Source organism: Octopus bimaculoides, chromosome 2, assembly GCF_046866305.1.
Source record: "Octopus bimaculoides isolate indiv1 chromosome 2, ASM4686630v1, whole genome shotgun sequence".
In the NCBI taxonomy this organism is placed as follows: Eukaryota; Metazoa; Mollusca; class Cephalopoda; order Octopoda; family Octopodidae; genus Octopus; species Octopus bimaculoides.
In genome coordinates, this window is record NC_142929.1 from 6,644,033 (window position 1) to 6,661,532 (window position 17,500).

A 17,500-nucleotide genomic window follows, 5' to 3' on the forward strand; every position below is an offset into this window, starting at 1 on the left:
TTTTTCATGTTTGCTGCACTACCACGTCTTTGCCTGTATATACACAGTGAAGCTTTACTATAGCGTCGTATTTGTATCGACTGCTATTTCCAGTAAATATTGGTGCCTTGTTGTACCACACTAATCTGTATTTATATTTATATGCATATATGTATATATATATATATGTCGGATACGGACAGTGTTCATTTTTAGTAAGGTGAGAATTCTGTTTATTTGGATATGTTTTTCCTAAACAATACTATGCTGATGAGCAGAGTCTAAATTCATTTTAGTAATTGCGAAATCGGTCGATACATAGTTGAGTTATTTAAAAGAAAGTTGGTCTTCTTCTGTTGTTTGTTTTTCCTCGCATTCGGTACTAAATGTGTTTATTTTAGGAAGTTCAGTGTGTGGCATTATTCTGTAATAATGCCCCTTATATAAATATAAACGAATATATATATATATATGTACACATAGATATATATATATATATACATAATTAACATAATATGGTAAAAATTCGATATTAATTAATATCAATTTAATACCAGGAAACTAGCACATTAAAAGAATCAGAAGGTTCTTGAAAACATTTTTCGAGATCCTAAAAAGATTATAATCTTTTTAGGATCTCAAAAAATTAATACGGATTCAGCGGACCAAAAACAGGCGGGCTAGACCAGTGAAAATTGTACATACCTCGATTATCTGCAGACTATAGTTTCAAAATCAACACTTTCAAAATAAAAGTGTCTATTTTTCTTCAGTACAGATTGCCGATATTTTTACAATCGAACAGAATCTCGTGCTAGTTGTCTTCAACCAGTGAAAGCGTGCACGTGATTCTATCCATTATAAAGATTAAAATTCAAAAGTCTTAGTTTTGAATTTTAATATATATATACATAGATATATGCATATAATGTATACATATATCATCATCATCATCATCGTCGTCGTTTAACGTCCGCTTTCCATGCTAGCAGACGTTAAACGACGATGATGATGATGATGATGATGATATATGTATACATTATATGCATATATATATATGCATATATATGTATACATACACACACACATATACATACATACATACATACATATATACATACATATATGTGTGTATATGAGAGTGTGTTTAGCTATATAATCTGGATGTTCATCTGTGTGATGAATATATTCACCGCCACTTTAGAGTTATTCCATCTATGCTGGAACCATCTTTTATTTATTTTATTCACATTGACATATCTATTCATTCAACTGACAATCTCTGCAGTTCACTACATTCAGGTGTGTATTCATGAACATATTTCTGAGTTTAAAAAATTATTTCAATAAATCAATAAATATTTTGTGCAAATGTATATTTGTTTAAAATAGACCATAAAAACTATAAATAAATTATACATTGTGTGTTTTATTCTGCATCAATACTTTGGGCTGCCTTTAGTTATAATTAAGGCTGTGTCTCTTGTATATTCTTAGTTATACTTAAGTACTAATTTGATTTTAATATAGCTTAGATAATAATAAAATATCTAATTTTAGATAAATTTAAATTGTTGCCCCGATCGATAATACCACCAGCAACAACATTGCCATCATTTCATTGTCTTTTCTTTCTGCGTCAGACAATATCTTTCATGTACAATTGCTCCACTAATTTGCTTCCTCTCAGTTAACCAACTTAACATATTCACTTCCATCAATTGATGCATATCATCGGTTTTTACAATTGATATCGTGCAACATTGCTGTTTTTCTGTTTTTTTTTATGCTTTTCATGTTCCATGGAGAAAAATACTTTTGTTGCCAAACTCGTAGCAAGTCAGATAATTTCATTCAAAATATTATATATTATTAACATGTTATATAATAAGCACAAGCATAGCTATGTGGTAAGAAGTTTGCTTCCCAACAACATGGTTCTGAGTTCAGTCCCACTGTGTGGCATTATGAGCAAGTGTCTTTTACTATGGCCTTATGTCAACAAAAGTTTTGTCAGTGGATTTGGTTGACAGAATCTGAATGAAGCCCATCATCATCATCATCATCGTTTAACGTCCACTTTCCATGCTAGCATGGGTTGGACGATTTGACTGAGGACTGGTGCAACCGGATGGCTACACCAGGCTCCAATCTAATTACTATATATATATATAGTAATAGAAAGGGAAGAATTTCAATTATCCCCAGGTGATGAGTTATAATATATATAAGAAATTATAGAAGGAAAATGCACACATTTTACATAGTTTTAATATAATTTTTAATATATCTTATATTGTGTTTGTCGACCGGTTTTGCTTTTGCTAATCATGACATTAAAATTTAATTGAATACGTATTTTCTTAAGAAAAAGTTTTTTTGTCCAAGTTGTGTGTGGAGTTTATGAATGAATGATTCAGCAAGTGGAAAAATCCAGTTTGGACGTCCACATTTTTTAACTGTTGGTTTCGTGTTGTGTAAAGCTTCACATTCTTTAGAAGTCTCTTTAGCAATTTGTGTTGCTTTTTGCATTTGATGAATTTATATGCTTTCAGGATGTTGTTCATTTTTGGGTCTCTAGTTAGTAAAGGAATACTTTGCACAATAGTATTGCATGCCTCATTGGTTCTAGAGTTGTATGTTGATGTATACAGTAGTGTTTTGAGATGAGGTGTGGTGTTATATTTTGTTGTCTTTAATGTTTTTATGTCTAATTTCTTGGCATGCTTAATTCCATCATCTATAATGAGGGTGGATATTGTCTTTCAGTTAGTATTGTTCTCAGGTCTTGAAGACAAAGGTCCCGAGTTGTTCTGTCAGACACTATTGTGCAAATCCTTTTTGTTCATGGACATATGGCATAGTGGTTAAGAGCGCGGGCTACTAACCCCACGATTCCAAGCAGTGACCTGAATAATGATAATAATAATAATAATGCTGATAATAATAATAATAACATCAAAGAATACCTTAGGAATGAGAACCCAGTTTCGAAATTTCCTCCCAAGACACCTGATGAAGGCTGGAAGGTATATCAACCAAAACGTTGTGTTAACAGCAAACAAGATGAAGACAAATATCCATCAAATGTAAATAATGTATAAATTTTAAAGTCATGATTAGCAAAAGTGAAACCAGTTGACAAACACAATATAAGATATATTAAAGATATATCAAAACTATATATGTGGCTATTCTATTTCAGATGCATGTAATGCTAAAGGGTTGTACCTGATTGATTTAGAAATTCGTTTCCCCAAAAAGATGCAAAATGATGATGATGATGATGATAGTTGTTATCATTACTCAACCACTGCACCTAAAGATTGCAATTTCTGTTAGCAGTATTTGCTTTGTGAATGCAGATTACATGCAGTTTCCTTGTCTAGAAAATATCCTTCCTTATATATTTCACTAAGATATATATTTTGTCATTAATAATGAAGCAAACATTAAAAAAAAAAAAGTTTAAAAAAAAAATGAGATTTCACTATCTAGAACAACATTTAATCTTATTCTGACAGAAAGTGCTTTACAAGTTCACTCAAAGAATTATCAAAGAATTGAGATAAGTTAACTTGAGATTTAAGACTGTTAATTCATGTCAAAATTCATTGGAATTTCATCGCTTTACTAACCACTCACAGAGATCACTTTCATTGTCAAAACATGCAGGAAGAGGAGTTTTTTAAAAGCTTAAATAATGATATATGTTGAGTTTATCACAGTAATATATTTAGCAGTAATATTTTGAAGAACATAGTTCTTATAGAGACTGTATCCAGTAATTTTGAGCTTGTGGCTGACGCAAGATATTAATAAATAGAGATATATATTACTAGTTAACAACAAATCAAATTAAGAAGAAATTTATTAAGATGTAATTTTAGACATTACGAGCACCGATCCCATATAAAGTTTGTATATTAATATTTATATCAAAATTTTAGCTGGTAATCTGTAAGATATGGAGGTATAATAACCAACTTATGCAATAAGATATAAAATATGTACATTAAATATATATTAATCTGTTCATAAAATTATTGTAATGAAAGCAGTTACCTGAACTCCTAATTTTCCTTAAATTGATAAATCTAATCACATAAGATAAATATTATGACATAAACTTTGGTTGTTTTAAGAAAGAACACATCTCAGCTGATAAGGAATGAGCCAATGAGGAAACCTGTTGATGGCTGTCCAATCTGCCTGAAACAACAGCTTAGTCTCCCTCAAATTACACCCTAATGCCTTTAGAATTATAGAAGGGAACTGTTTAGAACTGAATTTTTCACAAGATTGTCATTTCTGTTAATTCTTTAATGAAGCAGAGAGACATTTGTAATTATTCATATCAAACCAATTTTAATTAAGCTGATTTTATAATAACCAGTATAGTTTCCATAATTCTGGACATTGAATCTTTGGACAAGACTCTAACTTGGCACCTGAAGCTATCAAAAGCTTATAACATGGGAAAAAATAATTCTGATTTAGAGACACCCAACTAAACACATATATACATGTATGTTCATTTATTTCAATGTCCATTCTCCATAACAGCAAGGAACATTGCTTCATTGCAGCCTAACATTGATGAAAGAATCCTTTTGTTTTAGCGACCTTTGTAAACTTGTACAGACGCAACATGCAATGTAGTCCCTGATATACAAGAATACAGAATGGTCTTCACTAAAATGTCTTTTAATCATAGGCCTGCTCAAGTTAATTTATTCCAAATTGTTTTCAATTAATCATACACTGTCTCATAGTTTTCAGATTTGTGATTTAATTCTTTTAGAATGACATCACGTGGTACGTGCAAAGGACTAAATTTGCCAAGTCTTAAAACAAAACAGGTGGAATATTTAACCCAGATATGGTCAGTTGAAATACTGAAGGGCTAATACATTTCAAAATGGTTCATATTCGGTTGATTAAAAATGTAATGGCAAGTATTTATTGACCCTTTTCTTTCTTTTAAAAATTGGCACGAACTTTCCGGACAACCCAATACTTTGTTAAAAGAGAGGGAGGAGGGAGAGAAAGAGTGTTTAGTGCAGGGGTATGTGGTATTGTTGAAAGGAGAAGCAAAGAGACACACAGACAGAATATGTTAACTAATGCGGCATCAATGTATCTATCCACATAGATACATCAAGCAATAGATGATAGAAGGATGGATTGTGAGCTATATAAATAGATGGTGAAATTAAAATGGAATAACCGTAGCAAGTGGCTATGGATGTTACTCTGTTACTCTTTTATGTGTTCCAGCCCAAAAGCTATGGTCATCTAGTTTTTTTTTTTTATTATTTTCATTATTATTTGGTCACACTGTTTATCCATATTGTCAGAATAGAGAGATACATACACTGAAAGAAAGGAAAATATATAGATGGACTGAAATGAAAATAATATTTATTTCTTTATTGCCCACAGGGGAGCTAAACATAGAGGGGACAAACAAGGACAGACAAAGGGATTAAGACAATTATATCAGCCCCAGTGTGTAATTGGTACTTATTTTATTGACCCCGAAAGGATGAAAGGCAAAGTCAACCTTGAAAGAATTTGAACTCAGAACATGAAGATGGACGAAATACCGCTAAGCATTTTGCTTGGCATGCTAATAATTCTGCCAGCTCGTCACCTTTAGAATAAGCTATTATTTTCTACTCCAGGCACAAGGCCTGAAATTTTGGGGAAGGGGGCCAGTCAATTAGATCGACCCCAGTATGCAACTGGTACTTAATTTATCGACCCCGAAAGGATGAACGGTAAAGTCGACCTCAGCGGAATTTGAACTCAGAACGTAAAGACAAAGTACTGCTAAGCATTTCGTCCAGTATGCTAACATTTCTGCCAGCTCGCTGCCTTGAAATGAAAATAATATTGATTAGTAAATAACTTGGACTGAGTCTTGTTGTTGATAAGTGTGGTGGTGGTGATGTCAGAAGTTTAATGGTGAAATGGAGGAAGGGTTGTACAAGGAAATCTGTAATTAATTTGATTCAGTCTTTTAAAATTTTTTTATCTCCCATCACTTAATGCGTGTAAGTTAGTGCAATTAATTATCATCTACTCAATCAAAACTTATATTCATCTATAAGATATGGACAATTGTAGATGATACCTGCTAATAAAAGAAAAGAATGTTTAGGCTAAAACGTCTTAACAGTTTTGTTTTTCAAATAACTATTAACCCTCTCAAATCTGGACCCCTGTATCTAACTTCACCTTCCATCTGGATTCCTGAGCAAAACAATAAACAGTTGCATATACAGCTCAAGAGGAATGATTACAGGCAAATTAATTAACAGAATCCTCCTGAAATTCAGGAGAATGACAATAATAGGTGTTTCTCTTAACTAATGTATTTGTTTATCTGAATCGCTCCTTTCCTCATCTCTTTCCCCAGTTTGTTCACGTCACTCTCTTTGTCTGTATAAGGGTAAACTCTTTGTCTGAAGAATAGACATCACCAATAATTTTCTCAACTTTAAGGAGTCTAGGCCCTGCTCATTTACCAAATGAAATCCTGGGTTTGTTACATGCTTGTTTCATTGCAAAAAGAAAAAAAATGATTTAAAAAAAAATTAAAATCAAAAGCCTGGGGGGAGCGCTAAGAACACCGTCCGAGCGTGATCGTTGCCAGAGCAGCTGTCTGGCTTCCATGCCAGTGGCACATAAATAGCACCGTTTGAGTGTGATCATTACCAGCGTCACCTTCCTGGCACTTGTGCCAGTGGCACATGAAAAGACATTCGAGCGAGGTCATTGCCAATGCCGCTGGACTGGCTCCTGTGCAGGTGGCATGTAAAAAAACACCATCTTGAGCGTGGCCATTGCTAGTACCGCCTGACTGGCCCTCGTGCCGGTGGCACGTAAAAGCACCGACTACACTCTCATAGTGGTTGGCGTTAGGAAGGGCATCCAGTTGTAGAAACTCTGCCAAATTAGATTGGAGCCTGGTGTAGCCATCTGGTTCGCCAGTCCTCAGTCAAATCATCCAACCCATGCTAGCATGGAAAGCGGACGTTAAACGATGATGATGATGATGATGATGAAACACACTTGACAACAAAACTGCAATGTGATTCATTGTCTATTTCTAGTATTTTAATATGTTTCTTTGTGTATTGTTCATTACTGTCTTAATAGGAATCTGATAGAGATTGAATTTAAACCATTCCAGCTATACTGATACGGTTGAGGTTTGGTAAAACTTTACCAACATACAGTAACCAGGAAATATTATTGATAATGTCTGAGATTTCATTTCATAGTTAATATAGTTTATTTCTTGACATAAAGTGAAAAATAGATATCAGCTCAGAAGGGAGAAGCCACAGAAAGATCTTTCAGAGATGTTTCCTACCATTGCACCTTCATTATTACCTTTATTGACTTTTACATCATCTTAAGAATCAATGCTTTACATAAATATACACTTCCATCAAAGAATTTTCAAAATAATTATAGAATTTCCATGGATGCTGCTTCTACAGAATTAATCTGTTGACTGGTTAACACCAGTCAACTAAATCTTGGATGTATTTAGTTGGTAGATCTCTAGCAAGGTTTCTGCTCTGAGGATGACGTCTCCCCTCCAGGGCACACAAGTAGTGTAAATGGCGTTTGGAAGGACATCCAGCTCTAGAAACAAAACTATAGATGGAATGCTGTGAAATTTGATCCTCCCAGCTAATCTAGGGGATTATTATCCTTCCTGAAACATATGTTAATTCTGACCATGGTAATCTTTCCGACTAATACTACAGTAGAAAGCTACTGTAAAATAATCATATGCACATACACACTCACGCGCACACACACGTACACTACTAAATCATCATCATCGTCATTCAGTAGGAAATAATTAAGGAAGTATAGTATATACCCTGCTGGTATACTGGTTATATCCTTTAGGGTATTATTTCATGATGTGCAAATAGATACCACGAGTCTACCTTCAGATATACTCATTAGGTTATTTTTTTTTTTTTGTATTTGGTAACAAAAAGGGTTAAGAAGAAAAATAACCAGCAGAAGACATGAGAGAAGGAGACCTCAATGTGGTCACTTTATATGCTAGAAATAATAGCCTAAATTTCCTTCAATCCACACCCTTCCAACTGGTTCTAATATACATTTGCCCAAATGTAGAGGAGTGTATAACCCTTTTGTTACCAACCCACCTGAGACCGCCACTGGTTCTGTAGTACAAATGTCTTGTTTTCATAAGTTCTGAATTAAAATCTTCCACCAAACCTTAGTCACAGTTTATGTTCCTAACACTAGCTTAATGATAACAAAGTTATTTTACTAAATTCTTTGTTATATTTGAAATTAATTGAAAGAAACACAGAGCATCTCAATAGAAATACGGTAATGAAAGGGTGAAGTTAGTCTCTGCTTGCAGCCTTGAAAAATAATTTTATATTTCATTTAGAAATCATAAGCACAATACTTTAAATCAGTGATTATGGTACAGAGAAATACCTTAAAGAAGCAACCTGCATACAAAATACAAATAAAGCACAGCTTTACCATGTGTAATGTAGTAGGCTGATTAACTGAGAGTATCCAAGCAATTAGCAGACAAAATCTTGCTCTAGATGTGCTTGAAATTTAAAACAGTCTGTAAGGGAAATAATTCTAATGAACACTTGTTGAATTATCAGGTTGTTCTGCAAATAATGGCCAATTTCAGAAACATAATTTTATTCTGGAAAAATTAACAATAGAAATGTTTTGATTAGTTAAAGTATGAGCCGTGAACATCTATGCATCTCTGCCATCGATCAATGAGAGTATTTATACCTCGTTGATTAAAACTTATTGGCTTTGATGTTAAGAAATCTTTGATAGCTGATTCCACCCCTGGTTGGAACCTGAAAGTTTTATCACTTAAAAACCTGTTTAAATGTTTAAAAAAATAATAATCAGTGGGTGAAAGATCAGGAGAATATGGAGGATGTGGTAAAGTCTCATATCCTAAGTTTGTGAGTTTCTGCAGCATCATTCTTGCAATATGTGGCTTTGCATTATTCTGGAGCAGAATTGGGCCATGCCGGTTCACCAATGCAGGTCTCATTTTTTTGCAAGTGAGCATGCATTTCAGCGAGTTGATTGCAGTAAACGTCTGCTGTAATGCTCTGATTGGCTTCCAGAAACCTGTAATGGACAACACCAATTGCAGACCACCAGACAGTCACCATAATCTTTTGCTGATGCAACTATGGCTTTGGGAAATGTTTGGGGGACTCATCACAATCAAGCCATTAACCTGATCGTTTACGGTTATCATAAAGGATCTGCTTTTCATCACAAGTGACTATTCGGTCAAGAAAAGGATCATTGGTGTTTCACAGAAAGAGCAACGAGCATGCTTCAAAATGCCAAAATTTTTGATTTTCCTTGAGCTTATGCAGTACCCATTTATCAAGATTTTTCCTTTTACCAATCTTCTGCAGATTGTGTGAGACCATTGCAATACCGACACCAAGTGCCTGAGACATTTCTTTGACTCTGGTTTTGTTCAACAATTGTTTTCAACTGTTCATTGTCAAGACTGCATGACTGTCCTCTACCTTCTTCATCTTCAAGGCTCTCGTCACCACTACAGAATTTCTGAAACCCCCTTCATATTGTGCGATCACTTGTGGACCCCTCTCCGCATGTGCTGTTGATATTGGCAGCATTTCAGGAGGCATTGTGTCCAAGCTTGAACTCATACTAGAAAAGTAACCAAAGGTACTTTTTTGTCATATTCATATTTAAAGGTGCCTATGCTTCAAGAATGTTTTCCGTCTGAAATAAGTAGAAAATTATTAAAGAGCATACATCAATTATTAAGTAAGTTGAAATTCACCTAAAATATAATGAAAACACTATGATAAAATTGCGTTTCAAAACATAACGCTCAGAGTGGCCATTATTTTCAGAACAACCTAATATTTATCAATGATATAAACAATAGATTGGTGGGGCTCTAATCCTTGAAGGCAACTGGTAACAGCAACACGTATGTAATGGTCTTGTATCTTGTTAGATCTCCCCAAAGAAGCTACATGTGTCGATTGAGAGTGAGTCAGAATGTAAATCATTAGTCATGGAAGGTTTCTTAGTCATCAAGAAATGCATAATTATCACATGCACATGCATGCACACATGTGTGCATCCATGCATGCACATGCAGGCACATGTTTCTATGGTGCTAAGAAGGGCATCAATAGAAACCATACCAAAACAGACAATGAAGCATGGTGCAGCTCTCCAGCCTTACCAGCTCCTGTCAAACTATCCAACCCATGCCAGCATGGAAAATAACACACTTTGAATAATGATGACGATGACGATATGTATGTGTCTTCAGGCATGGCTGTGTGGTAAGAAGCTTGGTTCTTAACCACATGGTTCAGGGTTCAGTCCCACTTTGTGGCACCTTGGGAAAATGTCTTCTACTGTAGCTTTGGGCCGACCAAAGCCTTGTGAGCGGATTTGGTAGATGGAAACTGAAAGAAGCCTGTAATATATATATGTATATATTCATGTGTGTATGTTTGTCCCACCCCACCCCACCATCACTTGACAACCAATGTTGGTATGTTTACGTCCCTGTAACTTAGCGCTTCAGATGAAGAGATTGATAGAATAAGCACCAGTGTTACATAGAATGAGTCCAAGGGGTCATTTTTTTTCAACTAAAAGGCAGTGCTCCAGCATGGCCACAATCAGTTGACTGAAATAAGTAAAAGAGTATAGCCTTGGGCTGACCAAAGCCTTGTGAGTGGATTTGGTAGACGGAAACTGAAAGAAGCCTGTCGTATATATATGTATATGTTTGTGTGTCTGTGTTTGTCCCCCCCCCACCACCACCACCATCACTTGACAACCGATGTTGGTATGTTTGCATTCCCGTAACTTAGCTGTTTGGCAAAAGATACCGATAGAATAAGTACTGGGCATACAGAGAATAAGTTGTGGGGTCTGTTTGTTTGACTAAAGGTGGTGCTCCAGCATGGCCACAGTCAAATGACTGAAACAAGTAAAAGAATATATGTATGTATATATTTACCTGGGTATCATTAAATCGGAATTACTTTTCAGTGTTAAGCTCTAAGGTTTTGGCAGGTTGGGATGTCAGATTTGAGTCTTGTCCAAACTTGTAGAGGAGGAAACATCCAAATGTTATGGAAACCTACTGGTTTTATAAAACCCATTCATTTAAAATTAGTTTGGTTACAAATAATTACAATAATCTCTCTATTTCTTTAAAGAATTAACAGAAATGAGAATCTTGCGAAAGAGTCAATTCTAAAAGGCATGTAAACCAATTTAAGACCTTTTGTGATGTCTCTATTTCTTTATATACCCTTATGATAGATCTTATTCAGTTTCTGACACTCATTATTTAATTCCTTATAAATCCTATTTTTAATCTCTCGTCTAATCATACCTTTTTTTTATATTATTTCTGGTCATTTAATCTTCTTAGCGAATCCTTTAAGCTATGCCAATAAAATCAGCTTCTTCAGCTTCACTATTCACATGACTACCCCTACCCAAACCAATATCTGCATATCATCTGCGATGGTTTGGTATCCAGTAAATTCACAATGTGAAGTTTGCTGATTTTTGCCAACAGAACATTATTGCTTTCCTTAGACTCCAATGTTTTTCCATTATATTACGTATTTAATATGACATATTTGAATGAAAATAATTCTTTATTGGCCTCTCAAATAATTCAAACTCATTTGACTAAGCATTATCTAAAATTTATCGAGAGATACAAGTTTATAACACACAGCAGGCCTTTTCATAGAGAATGTATACAAACTAGAATTGATTGCCAACTGAGTTAGATTGTCAAGTCAAATGCAGCCAACCAATTGAAAAATATTGGAAGAATAATAAATTTGAAACAGCACCTTTCTAATATGCTGAAAGAGATCAGTACAAATGAATTGGAAAGAATTGACCTGCCTATCAACTGTAAAAACTGTAAATTAAAGTATGACTACAGTGCAGCTGGTTCTGTCTTCATCACAGTATCACAGTAGGAATAAACTGTGGTGATTTCATATTGTCTTTCCTAAGAAGCTTAAAGAGCTTAAGATATAGGATGTGTGATGCTCATGCTTTTCCAAGTGAATTGAGGTGGAATAACAAATTAAGAAATTCAAACCAGGCCATGACCTCAGTTTACTGGGAGTTTGCTGTCTATTTCCTGCTGCTCACTCAAGTTAAAAGTTCACATCCAATGGAATCATACATTTTGCATTGACCATTTTTCAATGTTATGTATAATAAGATTTTATAAATACACACACATGACAGAAGTAAATAGACACCTCATAAAACATCGTTTTATATTTATTCTAACTTTTAAGGGTTTGTAATTTTTATTAATTGGTATTCGAATGTTTCAGGTTCTATATACGACTGTTTAATCATGCCATGTACAAAAGAAGCCTAGGAACTGTCTGAATTCCAAAGAGGCTGTACTGTGGGTTATTCTGAAGGTGGACATAGCATTAAATCGCAGAAAACCTTGGGATCCCACTTTCTACAGTTAAATTCTACAGACTGTGAAATTCACCAGAGAAGGGAAGGAGTCCACATCACCTCACCCAGATCAACCAGTGCCCTCTGACTGGACCCTTATTTTTGTTAAGAGACATGTGAAGGATGATGCTAATTGCAAGGCCTCTGACATAGCAGAACAAGTTGACGTCAGTCCCAGAACAGCTGTCAGGTATCTCCACAAACTTAGCTACTATGGCAGAGCAGCAAGAAGGAAGCCACTTCTTTGACCAGCCAACACCAAGCAAAGAAAAGACCAGGCTAGTTGTTATATTTTCTTGAGTCCAGATTTGCTGTATTTCCTGACAGTGGTTGAGTGTTGGTCTGGAGACTGTGATCAAGATTTTGATGTGAAAAGAGTGCAGCCAACAATGAAAAACGGCAGCTATTCTGTGATGGTCTGAGGAGCAATTTGGAGCAATGATTGATCAGAGCCATATTGTAGAACTTCTAGTTAGCCAGAAAACTGCCTGCAACCATTTGCATGTGATTGGAAAATCAAAAATGCTCAACTAATGGGTACCACATGATTTGAATGAAAATCAGAAAATGCGCAGATATGAAATTTGCTCATCACTTCTCCATAACCAGACCAATCTATTTCTCGACCTTATTGTAACTTGCAATGAAAAGTGGATTCTGTACAATAAAAACGTTCTATGCAGTGGTTGGACCAAAATGAAGCACCAAAAACCTTCCCTAAACCCGAGCTCTTCAAAGAGAAGGCTATGGTGACTGTTTGATGGCATACTGCTGTACTCATCCACTATAACTTCTTAAAACTCAGAGAAACCATTACAGCAGAAACATATCGCCATGAAATTGCCAAACTGAATTGAAAACTGCTCCTCCTCCATCCTGGGCTGAACAGCAGAAGAGGGCCAGTCATTCTTCATGACAATGCCCAACCACACGTTTTACTAATGGTGCTCCAGATGTTGAAGGAACTTGGCTACGAAGTTCTTCCCCAGCTTATTTCTCAGACCTTTCTCCTACCGGCTACCACTTTTCCAAGCACCTTGATGGTTTTTTTGCGAAAGAAGGAGTTAAAAAATCAAACCAATGCAGAAAGTGCGCTCAAAAGAGTTCATCAGCTCCAGAACTCCTGATTTTGATGTTAACGGAATAAATAAACTCGTAGCTTGTTGGCAAAAATGTGCTGATTGTAATGGTACTTACTTTGAGGAATAGAATTTCTGCATTGTTGAAATATATTGTGATGAATTTCATGTTTCAAAACGTTGCTTACTTTTTACTCAGCCTGATACATATACATACGCATATGTATATATACGGATATATGTATATATACAGATATATATATATATATATATATATATATATATATATATATATATATATATATTGGCCTTCGTGCCAGTGACACATAAAAGCACCCACTACACTCTCGGAGTGGTTGGCGTTAGGAAGGGCATCCAGCAGTAGAAACTCTGCCAAATCAGATTGGAGCCTGGTGTCGCCTCCTGGTTCACCAGTCCTCAGTCAAATCGTCCAACCCATGGTAGCATGGAAAGCGGACGTTAAACGACGATATATATATATTTATATAAATGAGGATAAGATCAATATTTAAAATATTGATTTTATCAAGTGGCCAGCATGGGAATGAAAAACCATCAAAAGTAATAATTATTTAAATAGCTTTGACTTCTATTTTCAGCGTGGTCGTGTCTCTTAGATACCCTAAATTATTTATATATATATATATATATATATATATATATATATATATATATATATATATATATATATACAGCAATGCATTTCAAACCCTTCTTTCAAAGTTTCCTTTTACTTCTGCTGCACTAGCTGTGACCCAAAAGATTAATCTTCTCCCAGCAAACCAGCTTATACCATTTTTGTCTTAATCCGATTTCTTTTAAAACAATACAACACTAACACTAACCTACCAATTCTAGTTACAGTTATGCAACTTTCATAGAACAAACATTTTGTTATTTAGAAATTCGTCTGAGTGCAAAGAGTGGAGAGAAACCATTGAATTTACATTACCAGACAGTAATTCATGTTCTCTTACACCAATTTTGATTAAAGCAATTTTCTAAAACAACTTTGATATGGTTTGCATCTGGTTTTAGAGGTTTCTTCTGAATACTTCTGATAAAGCTACATATTAGTCGTTGATTTACGAATTGTTTTCTTACACCCACCAACCGGATGTGTTGAATGTGATCGACAAACTAATAATTGTCTTGTATTCTATTCGCTTCACACCTTCACACAAATACATTTTCACACACAGTGAATTGGTAGAGTTGTTGCTTAATTTTAAAGAAACCCTAAATAAGAAAGTCCAATAATCAAACAAACTCTTTTTTTCTTTTGCTTTTTTTATTTTTAAAGAATAGGTGTGACTTCGTGATAAGAGGCTTGCTTCCCTACCACATGGTTCAGAGTTCAGTCCCACCATATGGCACCTTGGAAAGTGTCTTCTACTATAGCCTTGGGATGACCAAATTCTTCTGAATAGATTTGGTAGATGGAAACTGAAAGAAGCCTGTTGTATATATATATTGTGTGTGTGTGTGTGTGTGTGTGTGTGTGTTTGGAGACTTGTCATTATCAGTCTCAATGTAGTTGATTGATCTACTAGAAACAGCAGCAAAATCTCTGTCCCTCAAACCACACATTGCTCTCAAGCAAATAAAAAAAAAGAAAAAAGAAATAAAAGAAACATCTGATAATGTACATTATTTACATTATTTACATTTGATGGATATTTGTCCTCATCTTGTTTGTTGTTAACACAACATTTCGGGTGATATACCCTCCAGCCTTCTTCAGGTGTCTTGGGGAAATTTCGAACCTGGGTTCTCATTCCTAAGGTATTCTTCGATGTTATTATTATTAATTTTATTATTTATTATTATTATTATCATTTTTATTATTCAGGTCACTGCCTGGAATCGAACTCGGAATCTTGGAGTTAGTAGTCCTCACTCTTAACCACTACGCATATGCCCATTTGCATATGGCGTATTGGTTAAGAGTGCAGGCTACTAACCCCAAGATTCCGAGTTCGATTCCAGGCAGTGACCTTAATAATAGTAATAGCAACACCGAAAAATACCTTAGGAATGAGAACCCAGGTTCAAAATTTCCCCAAGACACCTGATGAAGGCTGGAAGGTATATCAGCCGAAACGGTGTGTTAACAACAAACAAGATCAATCAAACAAATATCAATCATCCCAATTATCAATTAATTAGCTGCGTACTGTTTGTGATGAAAATGCTTGCAAAGAGTTAAAAGTGGTATAAGAATAGCTGGCATCAATAAACAAACAATTACGAATGCTGTTTGTATAAAACAAAGATTTAGACTCATGTGATCCTCTCTACTGGAATATTGGAAAGTATACTGAGGTGAAATATCTTACAGAATTATTGTATATTAATGGACATTTTCTATACATTTAAAAAGTTTGGAGTGCTGCAGACATGCAAACACGAAATAAAATATCAGGAAAATGTCACCAACTAACTTTTAATTTCATCTGATCATTCCATTAATGTAAATGGTTGATTAGTAACTATCAGAATTCATTCATTCATCAAATTACCTGGTAATTAATTGCTTAGTGAAACTGTTGTAAACTTTACATTTAATCTGGTAAAGTGAAGGAAATATAATAAAAGAAATTATTTCATGTGAACAAAATCTAGATTTAAGTTGCTTTGAGAACAGTAGGAAAAAATATTTGACTGATATTTGTCCTCATCTTGCTTGTTGTTAACACAGTGTTTCAGCTGATATACCCTCCAGCCTTCATCAGGTGTCTTGGGGAAATTTCGAACCTGGGTTCTCATTCCTAAGGTATTTTTCCATGTTATTATTATTCCAAAGGGTACATAGCATAATGGTTAAGAGTGCAAGCTACTAACCCCAAGATTCCGACTTCGATTCCAAGCAGTGACCTGAATAATAATAATAATAATAATAACAATAATAATAAGGCCAATAGGCCAGATATAGTTATCAGAAAGGCTTTCTAATCGATGTATCAATACCAACAGACGACAACATTTCTTTAAAAGAAACGGAGAAACTTTCAAAATACAAAAACCTGGAAATAGAAGTAACTTGAATGTGGAATCTAAAAGTAGAAACAATTCCTGTCATAATAGGTGCATTAGGTATGATAAAAAAATATTCAGACGAATACGTAACAAAAACACCAGGACTTACAAATATATATAACATACAGAAAATAGAAATACTAGGCACTGCACGCATCCTATGTAAAACACTTTCCATACAGTAACCATAAGAGCATCACAACAAACCACAGCACAAACGCAAGGCACACAGAGCTGTGCTTGGTAGTGAAGTGAAAGCATGTTATAAAATAAAACTACTGAATAACAATAATAATAATAATAATAATAATTATAATTATAATAATAACATCAACAAATACCTTAGGAATGTGAACCCAGGTTTGAAATTTCCCCAAGACACCTGATGAAGGCTGGAGGGTATATCAGCCGAAACGTTGTGTTAACAACAAACAAGATGAGGATAAATATCCGTCAAATGTAAATAATGTAAATAATTCCTCATCTCTTAAATATAGAACTGTAGTAGGAAAAAAGACAAACATATCATTATCATCATTATCGTTTAACATCTGTTTTCGATGCTGGCATGGGTCGGATGCTTTGACTGAGGTCTAGAGAGCCAACAGCTGCAGTAGGCTCCTATTTGATCTGGCAATGTTTCTAGAGCTGGATCAGATTGGAGTCTGGTGTGTGTGTTGCACGTATGTATGTGCATGTGAGTGTATGTGTGTGTGTGTGTGTGTGTCTGTGTTTGTCCCCAGCAGCTCTCCCAATTCTTGTACTTGTTTGAGCTATCTGACTGTGGCCATGCTGTGACAAAT

General features: G+C 34.8%; 1 long non-coding RNA gene across 2 annotated transcripts in view; it reads right to left on the reverse strand.

Annotated features, from left to right (window-relative positions):
• LOC128250439 (uncharacterized) overlaps positions 1 to 17,500 on the reverse strand; it is a 160,810-nt gene that overhangs the window by 49,806 nt on the left and 93,504 nt on the right. The gene's annotated exons all lie outside the window — the stretch shown is intronic.